The sequence below is a fragment of the Antechinus flavipes genome, chromosome 2 (assembly GCF_016432865.1).
Source record: "Antechinus flavipes isolate AdamAnt ecotype Samford, QLD, Australia chromosome 2, AdamAnt_v2, whole genome shotgun sequence".
NCBI classification, from domain to species: Eukaryota; Metazoa; Chordata; class Mammalia; order Dasyuromorphia; family Dasyuridae; genus Antechinus; species Antechinus flavipes.
The window spans coordinates 327,906,419-327,922,883 of record NC_067399.1 but is presented as its reverse complement, the minus strand read 5'-3'; the positions used below and the strand labels follow the sequence as shown (position 1 = coordinate 327,922,883).

Here is a 16,465-nt window from a genome sequence, read left to right as displayed (position 1 = left end):
ATTCAGATTACAGGTCCTCCATTCCTTAATGGAGAGCTAATGTTCTTTCCAAATTTTATTCTGTTTTTGCCCCAACATAGGGTGGTTTTGTGGCTGGACAGCTTTATAACATGCATGTTTCCTCCTACACTTTATTTTCAATTAGAGTGTCAGACTGACAACAAAGAAGAATTAGTGAACAAATTAATTTCTGCTAGAGAAATTTCTGTCTAGAAAAATGACAAACAGAAACTAGGGAAGTTGTACATATTAGAATTACCAAAGAATATTGACGAGTAAATGAGTCTTGCCCTTAGCTGGCTGAGGTATATCACAACTTAAACCAGGACAGAAAGAATGATCTCAATCAGAAAAAGGCCATTTTTGGCAATCTCTAGAATTGCAAGCCTTATAGGTTAAGGGGCATGATGGGACTGGTTTCCCATATATGTCTGAGACTCTGAGGGTTCCAGTTTAACCTTCAAAAGTTTACATCTCATCTCTTCTGCTCTCTTTCAGCTGTACATAGTGGAAGTAGGTCTATTCTTTTCTTATGAAGTATCACGGTTCAGCATTCTCTCAGTCATTCAGAACTCACACTTTTCTCTGTTCATGCAGTACATAATTCTCAGAGCTGTCCTTTACTAAAATTGCTCTGGATTTGGGTGGAATAAGGGTTATTTAAAGTTTCCTGAAAAAACAAAACAAAACAAAACTATCACCTTGTGCTCAATCTTCTGAAGATCAACCTCCTACTTCGTTCTCTTATTCTTTGGATGAGAGACAAACAGTATGGCCTATAAATCTTGCTAGCTTGTGAGGATCTGTAAGATCTTTGCTGGTTTTGTTTTTGAAAATCCAGGGGGACCTCTGAACCCAAATGAAGCATGGCAGTAGCACTTTAGTGGAGGGTTTTGTATAAGGGAAGGATTAGGAAATAATTGATAAAGTTCAGGTAGCAAATCTGAGGCTAACCATGCAAGCATTAAGTATTTTACTCTAACTCACAAGTCTATCTACCTGTCTCTATGAAATAGTAATGACAATAACAGCAATAATTGCTAACATCTATTTAACACCTTTAGGTTTGAAAAAATTATGTTCATTAAATCATTTGATTACTAAAACATCACTGTGAGATTGGTATCACTGTTATTATTATTCCTATTTAAAGATGAGGAAACAGGCTCAGAAAGGTTAAATGATTTGTCTACAAACACATTTAGTAAACACTAGAGGTGATATTTGAATCCAGATCTTTCTTGAATCGATTAATCAATTGTCTAACATTTTTATGTGACATATTCTGTGTTATGCAATGGGGATGTGAATAAAGAGCAAAAAAATTCCTGCTCTTTAGAAACATATAGTCTAATGGGGAATACAACCTTAAAAAATGATGTACAAACAAGATATATAAAGGATAAATTAGGTGTCAAAGGAATGGAGTAACATTAAGGAAGATTGGGAAAGGCTTCTTTTTATTTTCATAAAAATTTTATTTTATTTCTTTTTCTTCTTTTTTTATTATACTTTTTATTTACAAGATATATGCATGGGTAATTTTTCAGCATTGACAATTGCAAAACCTTTTGTTCCCTTTTTTCCCCTCCTTCCTCTCATTCTCTTCCCCAGATGGCAGGTAGACCAATACATGTTAAATATGTTAAAATATATGTTAAATATAATATATGTATACATATCCATACAGTTATTTTGCTGCACAAGAAGAATCGGAATTTGAATTAATGTACACTTAACCTGTGAAGGAAATAAAAAAATGCAGGTGGACAAAAATAGAGGGATTGGAAATGCTATGTAGTGATTCACATTCTTTCCCAGAGTTCTTTCACTGGGTGCAGCTTGTTCTATTCATCATTGAACAAATAGAACTGATATGGTTCATCTCATTGTTGAAGAGAACCACATCCTTCAGAATTGATCATCATATAGTATTGTTATTGAGGTGTATAATGATCTCCTGGTTCTGCTCATTTTACTCAGCATCAGTTCATGTAAGACTCTCCAGGCCTTTTAAATCCTCTTGCTGGTCATTTCTTACAGGACAATAATATTCCATAACATTCATATACCACAATTTATTCAGCCATTCTCCAAATGATGGGCATCCACTCAGCTTCCAGTTTCTGGCCACTACAAAGAGGGCTGCACAAATATTCGTGCACATATAGATCCCTTTCCCTTCTTTAAGATCTCTTTGGGATGTAAGCCCAGTAGTAACACTGCTGGATCAAAGGGTATGCACAGTTTGATAACTTTTTGAGCATAGTTCTAAATCGCTCTCCAGAATGGCTGGATGTATTCACAATTCCACCAACAATGTATCAGTGTGGGAAAAGCTTCTTGTAGAAGATATGACTTTACCTGAAGAAAACCAAAGAAACTTGGAGTGGAGAAGAAGAGGGAAAAAAATCACTGCTATGGGGGACTTCAATTATGTCTTTGGAATAAAAGTCCTATATTGTTTCTGTTCTGTACTTGAAAACCAAAACCAAACCAAAACTATTGCTTCTGGATCTAATTATGTCACTCTGGCAAATCTCAGAATTAAAACTGAGGAAATTTTGAGCTTGAATCCTGGAGCCATCAAATATTCAATTTGCTTGTCAGCAAAGCACTCAGATCTTTCTAGGCATAATATAGAAAATATCACAATTTTGAATGTTTACTTCTTCAGAATAAATTAACATTTAAAATAGTAAATTGAAAATAAGAATATTATATGTGGTCATCTCAATTATCTGACATCATCAGTGAATATAGTGTTTCATATAATTGAATTGACCTATACTCTTAAAGAAGTGAAAGATAAAAGAAAGATTCCATAAATATAAAATAGTCATAGTGGTACTTTTTAATAATAAAATAAAAATAAAAGGAATACTTATTGATCAGAGAATTATTGGTCAAAAGTATATGAATTTAAAGGAATATTATTTATAGCAAGAAATGGTGGATCTGAGTAATAATCTGAAAAGAATCTCAAGTACCATGCTAAAGAGTTTCTGTTTTATTTTAGAGACAATAGATGATTTTGAATCTTTAAGCTGCATAAAGAAGAAAGTTGGGAGTGGAGCCAGCTTTTTGGGGAATATGATGCATTGGATAGAGATATCCAGAAGTTAGGTGAAGAGTCAGAATTAGAATTCAGAGGAAAGGAATGGGACTGGAGACAGAGATTTGTGTTATCTATATAGAGGGATAACTGAGAAAATTACCAAGGAAAATAAGTTAAATACCTGAGAAGATTAGCAAGGCAGGGAACATTACTGGAAAAACAAAACAAAACAAAATGAAAAATAAAATGCTAGGATATAGTGCCAAGTATCAAGATAGAGAAACAAGATCGGGAAACAAGAAAGAAATTCAATCTCCAAGACTAGGTGACAGAATGTTAATGTTGGGAGACAATATCTGACATATTGGATAAGCATTAGTCTAGATCTGGGGTTTCCATTCTGGGGAAGACAATTTTCCTTACAAAACATTATTCTCTTTTTGAGTTTGTTTCTTATGTGTATATGCACAATAAGCTTTGAAACGTATTTCCTTTTATAGTGAATAGGACTATGGGAAAATTTACAGAAAGCCAGGGGATTACAGGGATTGGAAAGATTGAGAATCCCCTGGACTAATTTCTAGAACTATCATACAAAGACATAGTAGAATCAGTGGTGAGATTGATCTTTGATTCCAAGCTGCTTGGATTGTGGCTCTGGGTAATCAAATTGACCATAAGCACATGATGGAGTAAAATCTATAGAGGAGGATAAAGTGGTTTCACTTGGAAGTGAAAAAATTAGATCAATCATAGATTCAATACTTCCCAGTGATGATTTTCTCCCTTGGCCATCCTATATTTGGCAGAGATCTTTGACTGATTTCTTCCTTGGCTAGACCATTGCAGAGCAGTGTGAGTAAACTTAGTGGCCAGTTAAGAAATAGTACTGCCATTTCATTTTTGCCACTCATGGCACATCATGGGTTCTTCACTTCCTTCTGTTTCTACATTTTATCACTTTCTATTTTGTTATCTTAATATGAAGAAGGGTGAGGAAGGAGAAGCCAAGGTCTTGTGTCAGTGTCTCCATATTATCTCTAGGATCTAAATTAAAATCATCTTTTTGGTTTTTTTAAAGCTCCCCATAACTTAGTTCCTTTCCACCCTTCTAGTCTTTTTATACCTTACTCTTTTCCACTGGCTCTTGGCTATTTTCTACACATGATATTCTCCTGACTCTGGGCATTTTCTTTGCCTAGAATTCTGCCTCTTTATCTCTGTCCTCTGCCTTCTCTGGCTCCTTCAAGTTTCACTTAAAATCCCATGTTTTGCAAGAAGACTTTCCTGGTCCTCCTTAATCTTGGTGCCTTTCCTTTGAGATTAGCTCAAATTTAGCCCATCTATACCTTGTTTGCATGTAGTTGTGTACATGTTGTGTTCCACATTAGACCTTGAGCTCCTTGAGAGAAACAACTTTTTCTTTTCTTTGTATGCTGAGTGCTTAACACAGTGCCTAGCTCATAATAGTGCTTAATAAATGTTTGCTGACTCAACTCATAGATCCCTTTGTCAATTTAATGAAGCCTAAAAATCTTTTCTCAGAATTATATTCTTAAATGCATAAAATACATAGTATTAGAAACCAATGCTATCTTAAGATATGGCAATCAAAAATTTAAAAATTTTGGATATCAGGAACCTTTGATTTAAATAATTTTTTGTCACTTATGACTTTTCACTATTTTAGACAAGTATTTGTTGATATCATTTATTCTTTGTGACTCCATTTGGTAGTTGTTGATCTTGGCAAGAGATTGGAATGGTTTGCCATTTCTTTTTCCAGCTCATTTTACAGATGAAAAAACCAAGGCAAACAGGATTAAATGACTTGCCTAATAAGTGTCTGAGGCTGGATTTCAACTCAAGTTCTTTACTCTAAGTTTTTCCACTATGCCCTTAACTTAATAGTGCTCTATAGAGGAATGAACAAAAGGGTCTATAACCTACTTGATTAATGATCATGAAGCTTCAACCTGAAGACCTTGAGTGATGGTGAACTCATTACCTCCTAAATAAGTCAATTTTGGGGTAGCTCTAATTATGAGAAATCTTTTTCCTGTGTTGGGTCTGAAACTTCTGCCCACAGTTTCTAGTTCTGTCAGAACTAGACAGTCAGAACTAATCAGCTATCTCTTCTACAGGATAATTCTTTAAATATTTGCAAGGCAACCTTGTCCCCATTCCTGCCTTTTTTCCCTTGTTGCTATCTATCCCTAGGTTGATCAAACCAATCGAAAGATGTCATGATTTTGTGCTCTCACCACCGTGGTCACTCTCTTTTAGTTTGTTTCAGTTTGCTGATCTTATATAAAATACATTGCCCAGAAATGATTGATGGATGTGGTTTGACCAGGAAAGAGTGGCATGGGATTCTTATTTCCCTTGCTCGATCATTATATTTCTGCTTAATGCCACTTAAGATCATGTTAGCTTTTTTTGGCTTCTGCATCATGCTCTGATGCTTATTAAATTTGTAATCCAATAAAACCCAGATCTTTTTTTCACATGAACTGATTTCTAGCTACTCTGCCATTCTCTCCTTGTAAATTATTTTGAATAGAGGAGCTTGACTTGGAATTTAAAAGGGATAAATGTAATCTTCTTAGCTTTAGCCCAGTGTTCCAGTTAAGATCTTTTTGTGTCTCAATTCTTTCTATCCAGGGCTAGTTATCACTTCTAGCTTTGTGTCATCTGAAAATTTACTAAGTATGCTGTTTCTTTTCCCTCAAGTATTTGATGAAAATGTTGAATAGAACCAGATCAAATGCCCCCCATAAGCTTCCACATGTTCTATGCTGGTAAAGAAGGTAATATATTTCATAGAATGATTCCATAGACAAATTTACTCATTTATATAGATATTTAATCAAGAAAGGACATTAATCTGTATTTACTTGAGAACCTTTAAAATAATTTCAGGAAATTTCAGATTTTTAAGACTTGAGACTCATTTTCTTGAATTTAAATCTAGCCTCAGACATTTTTACTAGCTGTGTGACCCTGGGAAAGTTACTTAACCCTGTTTACCTTGGTTTCCTCATCTGTAAAATGATCTGAAGAAGGAAGTGGCAAACTACTTTAGTCTTTTTTCCAAGAAAACCTTGAATAAGAAAGAGCTGGACATGATTGAAATGACTGAACTACAAGAAAACCCAGAAGAGAATTTAAAATGAGATATTGCTGACAGTTCCCAAGGCAAATGTGATTTACTTTTTATGTCCAAGTCCTTGTACAAGGTTTAAATCTTTGGAATGACAGAATTTGAATTTTCCATCTAACTCTTCTTGAGAGAGAAGAGTAACTATTTGTAACTCGGTTTAAAGTCCAAAGTAACATGCCGTAAAGTAAACTGCAGTTTTAGGTATTGGACTTCCAAACTCCTACTACTTAGGAAAAAGATGGATGGTTTATGTTATCTTGTGCATTCATGGATAAACGTGACCATTCATTGTCAACTAGGTCTTACTGCTCAGTATTAACCTCTAATTGGTTATTGGAGGACACTGAAGAGATGCAAAAACAATCTAATTATTCAGCCTTTCCTTCTCTTTCTATTTAATCAGAGCCAAACTTATGCAAAACTGAAGTAGGCAAAATTTTATTCTCAATGACTTCCTTTTATCTTCCTAACATTTGTTTCTTTCTTCTCTTTTTTCTTTTTTTCTTCTCTTTCTTTCTTTTTTTTTCTTTCTTTTTTTTTTTTCTTTCTTTCTTTCTTTCTTTCTTTCTTTCTTTCTTTCTTTCTTTCTTTCTTTCTTTCTTTCTTTCTTTCTTTCTTTCTTCTTTCTTTCTTTCTTTCTTTCCTCTCTATTTTTTCTTTCTTTCAAAAATATCTCCTTTATCCACATCCTTTTTATTTTTAAAAGTTGCTTACTCTGTTCTGTCTGTCTCTTCCAAGACATTCAATGATTTAGTATCATATTCTGATTGCCCTGAGATTCTCCCAATACTCCTGTTATGGCATACTAAAGGTGTTCTAAAATACAAAATTATCTCTTTCCTCTCCAATCTGGTTCACTCAACTAAATTTAGCTTGATATTTATAGGAAGAAGGTATCTAATTTTAAAAGTTCCTTATAATTTATGAGTAACTAATAGCCTGAATCCTCTTTGAAGTGTTTCCTTTAAGAGTGATCTTTTAACCCAAAGATTTGATAGATTAATTGAAAGAATGAAAAAAGTATTTGTTAAGTGCTTTCTATATTCCAGGAATATTGCCAAGGACATAAATGTAAAAAAGAAAACTCTCTAGGAGCTTGCCTTCTAAAATAGAGAATGCAACACATGTAAATGTAGATGAAGAAAAGATGATTTGATCTGGGATGATGAAAAGATCCATAAGGCAATTGATTTATGAGTTTTTCCCCCCAGGAATGGAAGAACTGTCAATATTACTAATCCAAGATTTGATTACTTACCCAAGAACATTAATAAAGAGAAGACTGTTCCCATATGGTTTTCAGTTCTCTTTATTTTAGGCCCAATGAAACTAGTCATATTGACCTCTGTGCTAGTTCTTCCCTTGTCTCTCATCCTTTTATAGCTAGACTGAATCAGCATCTACTGCTTTTTGTTGAAGTGAGTGGTATAGGGAGGGTGTTGCACATAGATCTTGGGGATCTTGGGATCACCAAAGCATAATGTAGCAAGCTCTCCCTACCATTTTACCAAATGCTTGGGCAGAATTAGAATTCGTCTGTTGCTTGTTTGAGATGGAGGACAGAGGTGGAGAGGGTAGGCATGGAATGTGGACAAAGTACATATAACTGGAGAGGAATTCACTGTAAGTCCCAAGCAAAATCTTGAGTCAATTTGTTCTGGTTTGTGTATCCCTGATGGAAATTTGGAGGTCGATAGGGGAGAGATTTTGAGAGAACATTCAAAAAATTACTGAATTGTTGGATTAGTTCATAAGGATTTTACTTTGATGGGTTCTTTCTTTTTTGTCCTGTTGACTCAGCTGTAATTATTCTATATCTAGTAAATAATTCTTCTTTGGGGTTTTTTTTTAGTAGACATGAGGGAAAAAACCTAGTTTATCACCCTGTTGCTGTTATACTATTTCTTATGTGAAAGAAATATGGTGTATTGGAGGAAGTGCTATATTTGGAGTAAGAAAAAGTGGGTTGAAATCTTATACTGAGTTATTACCTGTGTGAACGCATGTTTTGATTGCCTTATCTATAAAATGAGAGGGTTGTATGAAATGATTCCTAAGGACCCTTCCAGCTTAAGATCCTGAGCTTCTTACTATTCAGCTTGCTTGGCTCAGTTTTATCTGTACCCCCACGTGTCAAAAACAATAATTCTTCTTCATTGAGATCTTTATTCAGAGCAGTGTGTTGAGACTGCTTGTACAGAATTGTACAGAAATTCCCAATAGGATGGTAATAGCAACATCATTATATTTACTTAGAGCCTGTCAAATTTTAAGAAAAGCCTGCCTAGAAGAGCAGTATCATCAGTAGAACTTTCTTTTGAAAAAGCCCATAAATCTTTTTGTTTTGAGATTAAATACTTGGAAAAGGGAGAACAGTAGGATGGAATTGATAGCAATAAAATGATTTTTAAGATCACAGCAGCACATAGTGATTGTGCAAATTCAGGATGGGATGGGGAAGAAAAAAATAAAAAAGTACATGATAACTTTATTATATATTTAAAGGAATAGTAAGTCATATATAATAGATCTGCAGTTTCATGTACAACATCTCTTTTTTCCTATTCCGTAGTGCTATGGAAATGCTTATTTGATTTAAGTTTAGAATAAAATAAATTTTAAAAAGAAATAATCAACAAAATGGTCTTAAGGGCAGGAGCTCTGAATATGTATGGTGCCTTTTAACTTGATTTTGATCTAAGGATTAGTGACCCCTCCCAAAGGATCTGCAATAGAAGGGATGTTCTGGTACAGTGTAAAGAATATCAGTTCTGTAGCCATGGAATTTGGGTTCAAATCTTTTTGCTCTTTTGCTATTCTTGTGAGATGTTAAGGTTATTTAACCTTTCTTTACTTTCTTCAACTTTATAATAAGGGGGTTGAAAAAGATACTCTCAAAGGTTCCTTCCATCTCTTAATCTATGATTCTATGATCATTGATCTCTAATTGTCAAGTAACCTCCATATTCTGTTTTTGCTCCCCCCTTTTTAAGTATGAGGAAAATTTTTAGTGATAAGTTTTATTCAGGGTGAGTGATCCTTAAAAAAATCTTGGAACCTTGGGGAAAGAAATTGAATTTCTTTATTGCTAAAAGGTATCAAAATTGGACAGGGACCCCTTTTCTGCTTTTTCCTTTTCCTGCTCACTCTTTTGAAATAATTAAACTTGTATTTGCTCCCTTCCTAAAAGGGAGATTAACATAGAAGTGGGCCTCTCTCTCTTATGAGGTCAGGTACAAATGTGGAACTGTAATAAAAATTATAAAAGAAACACAGGAGTTACATTTCTTTTAAGTCTTCTAGGCTATAAATATCAAAACTTTAGAGCATCTAAGAGGGCTCTAAGGAGAGAAATTGTGGTCTGGATTTGTCTCACAAGACTGGAAATCTCTTCTTTGCTTACATTTTCTTTCCTATAAAATGGAGATAATTAGTTTAATATTTTTATTTTCCTCAATTACATGTAAAACTTATTTTACATTTATTTTTTTAAAACTTTGAGTTCCAGATTTTCTCCTTTTATTCCTACTCTACCCCATTAAGAAGGTATATGTGAAGTTATATAAAATATTTCCATAAAAGAAATGTTGTGAAAGAAAATATAGTAGTCCCACCAACCAAAAGAAAATAACTTCAAGAAAACTAAAATAAAATAAAAGTATCCTTCATTCTGCATTCAAACACAACCAGTTCTTTCTCTGGGTATAGATAGCATTTTTTATCATAAATGCTTCAGAGTGGTTGTGAATCACTGTAAAGCTGAGAATAGCAAAGTCATAAAATGAAGATAATTTAAAAAACCTGCCTTACATGTTATTTCTAGGAAAAGAGAATCCTAAATATAAATAACTTTTCAAAACATAGCATTAAATGGCAATAGTGATATCAATAAAGATGAGATAATCAAGCTCCATAGATAATATTGAAAAGAAGCATCATGATAGATTTGGGAACAGCACTGGGTATGAAATCAGAAGATTTGAATTCATAGAATCATCAATTTATTGTTGAATGTGACTTTAGAAATAATGAGCTCAATTCTTCATTTTACAAGATGAGGAAACTGGGACCCAAAGAGATGAGGTGATTTTTTTCCAGGGTCAAACATTTTGTTATTATTATTCAGTTGTACTTGACTCTTTCTGTGCCTTCGCTCTATCTACTGAATTGTATTTAACTCACGATTTGATCTGAGGTCCAGTGTCTACCTCATTGGTTCAAATATCATCTCTAATTGCTAGTATATTTATCTTTGGGCAAGTCATTTACCTCCCCTGTATCTCAGTTTTATCATCAATAAAACAAGGTATTTGGACTCGATGTTTTCTGTCCCATCTCTGAGTCATTGATTGTAAAGGACTTTTTTCCTGGATGCATGATGAGGAATATGATTTTTAAAAAACAGATTATGCCAGGATTTCTTTATTTGCATTTTAAACCTTTTTTATTATCATCATAGCTTTTTATTTACAAAACATATGCATGGGTAATTTTTCAACATTGACCCTTGCAAACCTTCTGTTCCAACTTTTCCCCTCCTTCCTCTCACCTCCTCCTGTAGATGGCAGGTAGTCCAATACACCTTAAATATGTTAAAGTATATATTAAATCCAAACTATGTATACATATTTATCTTGCTATACAAGAAAAATCGGATCTAGAAAGAAAGAAAAAAAATCTGAGGAGGAAAACAAGAATGTAAGCAAACAATAACAGAAAAGTTAGAAATGCTATGTTGTGGTTCACACTCATTTCCCATAGTTCTTCATTACTGAAAATTGGAACTGGTTTGAATCATCTTATTGTTGAAGAGAGCCATATCCATCAGAGTTGATCTTTGTGTAATTTTGTTGTTGCTGTGTACAAGGATCTCCTGGTTCTGCTTATTTCACTTAGCATCAATTCATGTAAGTTTCTCCAAGCCTCTCTGTATTCATCCTGCTGGTCATTTCTTACAGAACAATAATATGAGTAATATAATTCTTGAAAAGAAATCTAGAAATCTTGAAAAGATGAAATCTAGGGATTTTGTTTGTGTATGATATCATTTAAATTTTTTTTTTGACATAGAGTGGAGGAAAACTTGATGGAGGGTGTATCTTTCATTGTGAAGGAAGCCTATTAGATTGCATATAGCTTGTATTTGAGCAGGTTGTTCTTTCTTATTAATAACAGTAGGTGTCGCTGCAGCCAACTAAAATGTCTAGGAATGTTGGACCAAAATGATTCTGTTCTAAGAAACCCTAGAGTTTTGACTCCCTCATGCGTCTCTTTAAAAAAAACAAAAAACAAAAACATAATTGAATTAATACTTCTTTCAGAAAACATTATTTTCTTCAAGTGTTTTGTTCAAAAGCTATGTTGATGGGCTATGAAAATAAGAAGTATAAAGAATTAAATTGATTTTGAACCAAGATTATGAAAGTGATAGATGACTCACAGTATTTAAAATGCAATTAGATTTATATAGTGTTGTGAATTTCTCTGTCTCTGTCTCTCTCTGTCCTATGAAGAGTAATTTTTAAATTTTTAAAATTTATTTTAATAGTATTTTATTTTTCCAGACATATGCAAAGACAGTTTTCAACATTCACCCTCACAAAACCTTGTGTTACAATTTTTTCTCCTTCTTCCCCTTTTCCTCCTTCCCTAGACAGTAAGCAAAGTAAGTTAAACATGTGTAATTCTTCTAAACATATTTCCATATTCATCATGCTGTGCAAGACAAATCAGATCAAAACCAAACAACAACAAAAAGATGAAAATGGTATGCTTCAATCCACATTCAATCTCGATAGTTCTCTCCCTGGATATGTTTGGTACCCTCCATCACAAGTCTATTGGAATTGTCCTAAATCACCTCATTGCTGAAAAGTCAAGTCCATCATAGTTGGTCATCATATAGTCTTGCTGTTATTGTGTACAATGTCCTCTTGGTTCTGCTCACTTCACTCAGCACCAGTTGGTGTAAGTATTTCTAAGCTTCTCCAAAAACTAGCCCATTCATCATTTCTTGCAGAACAGTAATATTCCTCTATTTTCACAAACATAATCCATTCAACCATTCCCCAATTGATGGGGATCCACTCAACCTCCAGTTTCCTGCCTCCACAAAAAGGGCTGTTACAAACAACTCTGCTCATGTGGGTCCCTTTCTCCCTGTTACCATCTCCTAGGGATATAGACCCAGCAGAGACACTGTTGGATTGAAGGGCATGTATAACCTGACAGCCCCTGGGCATAGTTTCAAACTGTCTTTTAGAATGGTTGGGTCATCTCGCAACTCCACCAATGATGAACCAGTGTCCCAGTTCTATCAGTATCTTTTTTCCATCCTTGCCAATCTGAGAGATGTGAAGTTGTATCTCAGAATTGTCCCAATCTGCATTTCTCTAGTCAATAATGATCTAAAGCACTCCTTCATATGATTAGAAGTGGCTTCTATTTCCTCATCTGAAAATTGTCCACTCATATTTCCTGACCATTTATCAATTAGGAAATGGCCTGCATTGTCATAAATTTGAATCAGTTCTCTATGTATTTTAGAAATGAAGCCCTTATCAGAAACACTGACTGTAAAAATTTCCCCCCAGTTTTCTGCTTCCTTTCCAACCTTGGAATCTTGCATTGATTTTTTTTGTGTGCAAAAACTTCATAATTTAATGTAATCAATATATCTCTTTTTATCAATGCTATTTTAAATGGGGATAATGTGCAACTTTTCTCCCTTTCAGTATATTTAGAGCATTTGAAATTACTAAAAAGTAATCATATAGTTTGTGGTTGAATCCTCTTCGAGAGCTTGAAAATTCCTTAATTGATTTCCTCTTTCAGAAACTTCCACACATACTAGTAGATATACCAAGGAGTGAATTGAATGTCATTACAATAAGATTAAAAAGTATACACTTTCTTTTTCCTGTCCCTGTTCTCCATCACAGAAGTTTTAAGATTAAATTAAAAAGTTCTAGGTATCTTCAGAGGATTAGAAAGTCAGACTGAAACTTAGCTCATCCATTGTAATGGAAATTGGCTGGCAAGAAAATGCAGTCTTTTAAACTGTTTTTCAGAAATAATTATCAGATAGTACAGAATATTCTATATATATACATATGAATTTTCTTCAGTATTTGTTGTCTCCCAAGTGAATCATGCTTTAATATCAAAAATTAAATTATGAGACCAAAATGTTAATTTTTGGAAAGAATAAATTCAAACTGCATAGTATTAGGGAGCTTTAAGAAAACTGTGGTCTCCGCATAAAAACTTGCATTTCAAAGGCAGCAGACAATTTTTTTTTGAAGAGCCAGCTTATATTTCTTTTAAGTTAAAAAATAATGAAACATTTTTTTTATATAATCTTCTGATTTATAGTCACATTAAAATAATGATAATGTCTATTCATGCCTAGTGTCAGCACATCCATTGTCTCCAAACTAAATAAGATGGAAAAGATCTTTATGCCTTTTCTCAATATCATCTGAAATTTCCTTTTCTGTCTTCCCTATCCAGGTAATTCCACATATTCTATTTATTCATAAATTTTGAATTGGAAATAGTGTGATGTCTGGAAAGAACTTTGGACTCTGAAGTTAGGAGAGCTGGGTTTAAATTTTGCATAAGTAGTAATGTGGCCATGGGGAAGGTATCTAATGATTCAGTGCCTTACTCTCCCAAAATATACACTATTAAAAAAATGAAGATGACACCAAGTCCTAGATCTTAAGTTTCCACCCTTTTGTGAGGAATTATTTTTCATTTCTTAAAAGGCTTGAGACTAATGAATACTGAAAACAAAGTGTTTTTTAAAATTATGGAGACAGGTGGCATCTGACCCAGAGATTTATCGAGATTTTAAGATGTAATAATACAAATAATAATAACAGCATTTATATAATGTTTTAAGGTTTATAAAGCACGTTACAAGTTTTAACTCATTCATCTTAAGTAAGTATTATAATTATTTTCTTTTTTTTTTTTTGTTCCCACTTTAAAGATAGAAAGCTGAGTTTAGGAGACTTACCTAATGTAATATGGTTAGTAAGTATTCAAGGCTAGATTTGAACTTGTCTTCTTGATGCCAAATCTAGCATTCTCTCCACTGCAATTGAATCTGAACTTCATTTTCTTTCTTTCTTTCTTTCTTTCTTTCTTTCTTTCTTTCTTTTTTTTTTTTTTTTAGGCAAATGGAGTTGACTGACTTGCCCAGGGTCACACAGCTAGTAAGTGTTTGAGGCTGAATTTGAACTCAGGCCTGTCTGACTCCACAGCCAGCACTGTATCCATTGTGACACCTTGATGCCCCTACATGATTTTTAAGGTTCCTTATAGCTCAAAAATTCAAAGTGAATAAATAGAGGAGTTGGAAAAAGAATATACTTACAATTTTGTGGGCTCCTGCCTTGGATACCAGATTAGTGTGCTTTATGTTTTTTGTTACTGCCTTTTTATTTATTCTTTTGTAACTTACAAGTGTGTTTCTGCCACACACACACATACATTTACAAATAAAATATGTATAATGTGGAAAACATTAATATCAGTGGAATGCCTTGATACTGAATACTGAATGAGGCAAAGATGATACCAAAGATGATGTAAGAAGATTATATCTAGACATACAATTTATATAGTAAATATACAAAATACAATTTCAAGGCTGTAACCTCTTCTTAGTACTGATTATTAAAGGTTGTTATTATGAGATTTCTCTGAATATTCATGACATCACTGATATATATTTAATCTTGTTCACTAAAGAATGATATCATTTTGAACTTTTTTCTAATGGGAGGAGAGGAGGAGTAACCATAGCAGTGACCTATTGTGATTTTGCTTTAGCTTGCTAAAACAATGCTTATAAGTTTTTCCAGTAGATTTTAAACTATCAACTGTGGTGAAAACAGAATGGACTAAATGGCATCACAATGAGTGGATGTTACTTAGAACAGAGTGGTATCTTGTATAAAGTTAAACTTGCAGGTGAAACACTTGACATTTTAAAAGAAACATGGGAAGAAAAGAATGTCAAGAGCATGAGCTTTTAAATGATACAAACAGTTTAAAGAGCTAGAATAGATGCTATGATGATGTATAAGGAAATTATTTAACCATTCTTGTGACTGATAAAAATAATATTGGAAATGTACTTAAAATAGATAAGAAGATATGATAGTGGTGACTAAAGATATACTTAGATTTGTTTTGGGAAAACACTAGCCCTTGAACATGAGGAAAATTTACATGAAGATTGTACTATCCATTTCCAGAGATAGATATTTGACAGCATTTTTGAGGAAAAAATGAGAAAAATGATAGGTTTTTGAGGAAAATAGCAATTGCCAACTAAACATTGACTTTTTAGTGTAACCTTGAAGCAAAAAGTCAAAGTTTCCCATGGAAAACTCTACTATCCTAAGACCCAAGAGAACCTAGGTTTGAAAATCACAAGTGAAATCATTTGTTTTGCTTATTTAATTTGTAAGAGTGGCACAGTTTGTGCAGAATTAGAGATCAAACCTTTGTTTTAGTCCTGACTCTGATGTTGAATTTCTGTGTAATCTTAGAAAAGTTTCTTCACCTCTCAGGACGTCATTCTCCACATTGGTAGAAGGGAGTAGATCAAAAGTACCAAACATGCAGCCTACAATGCAGCCACAACAGTCTTTAGGGTAGCCTGAAACAGATTAAGATGTTATTATGATCTGGAGAGCAAAGGGCTATAAAACTGCAAATCCATTAATCCAGCAATACCTCTGTATCCCAAAGAGATCATTAAAAGGGAAAAGGACAAACATACAAAAATATTTATAGTAGCTCTTTTTGTGGTGGCTAAGATTTGGAAATTGAGAGCATGCCATCAGTTGGGGAATGGTATATAAACAGTAGTATATGATTATGATGGAATATTACTGTACTATAAGAAAAAACAAGCAGGACCTCTTCAGAAAAACCTGGAAAGATTTATATGAACCAAAGCAAAATCAAGTGAGCAAAATCAGGAAAATGTACACAGTAACAGCAATATTGTAGGATGAATGTGAATGACTTAGCTATTCTCAGGAACACAATAATCAAGACAATTTCCAAAGGATTCATGATGAAGCAAGCTGTCCACCCTCAGAGAAAGAATTGATATTATCTGAATATCCCTCCCTCCTTTCCCTCCTTGTTTCCTTTTCTTTCCTTCCACATCCTTTCTCTCCCTTTCTTCCTTCCCTTCTTCCTTCTATCCCTCCCTTCCC

The 16,465-nt window shown here is 33.7% G+C and overlaps 1 protein-coding gene across 1 annotated transcript in view; it reads left to right on the top strand.

Annotated features, from left to right (window-relative positions):
• The window catches only part of ARMH4 (armadillo like helical domain containing 4), a 150,554-nt gene that overhangs the window by 46,983 nt on the left and 87,106 nt on the right, over positions 1-16,465 (top strand). The window lies entirely within an intron of this gene.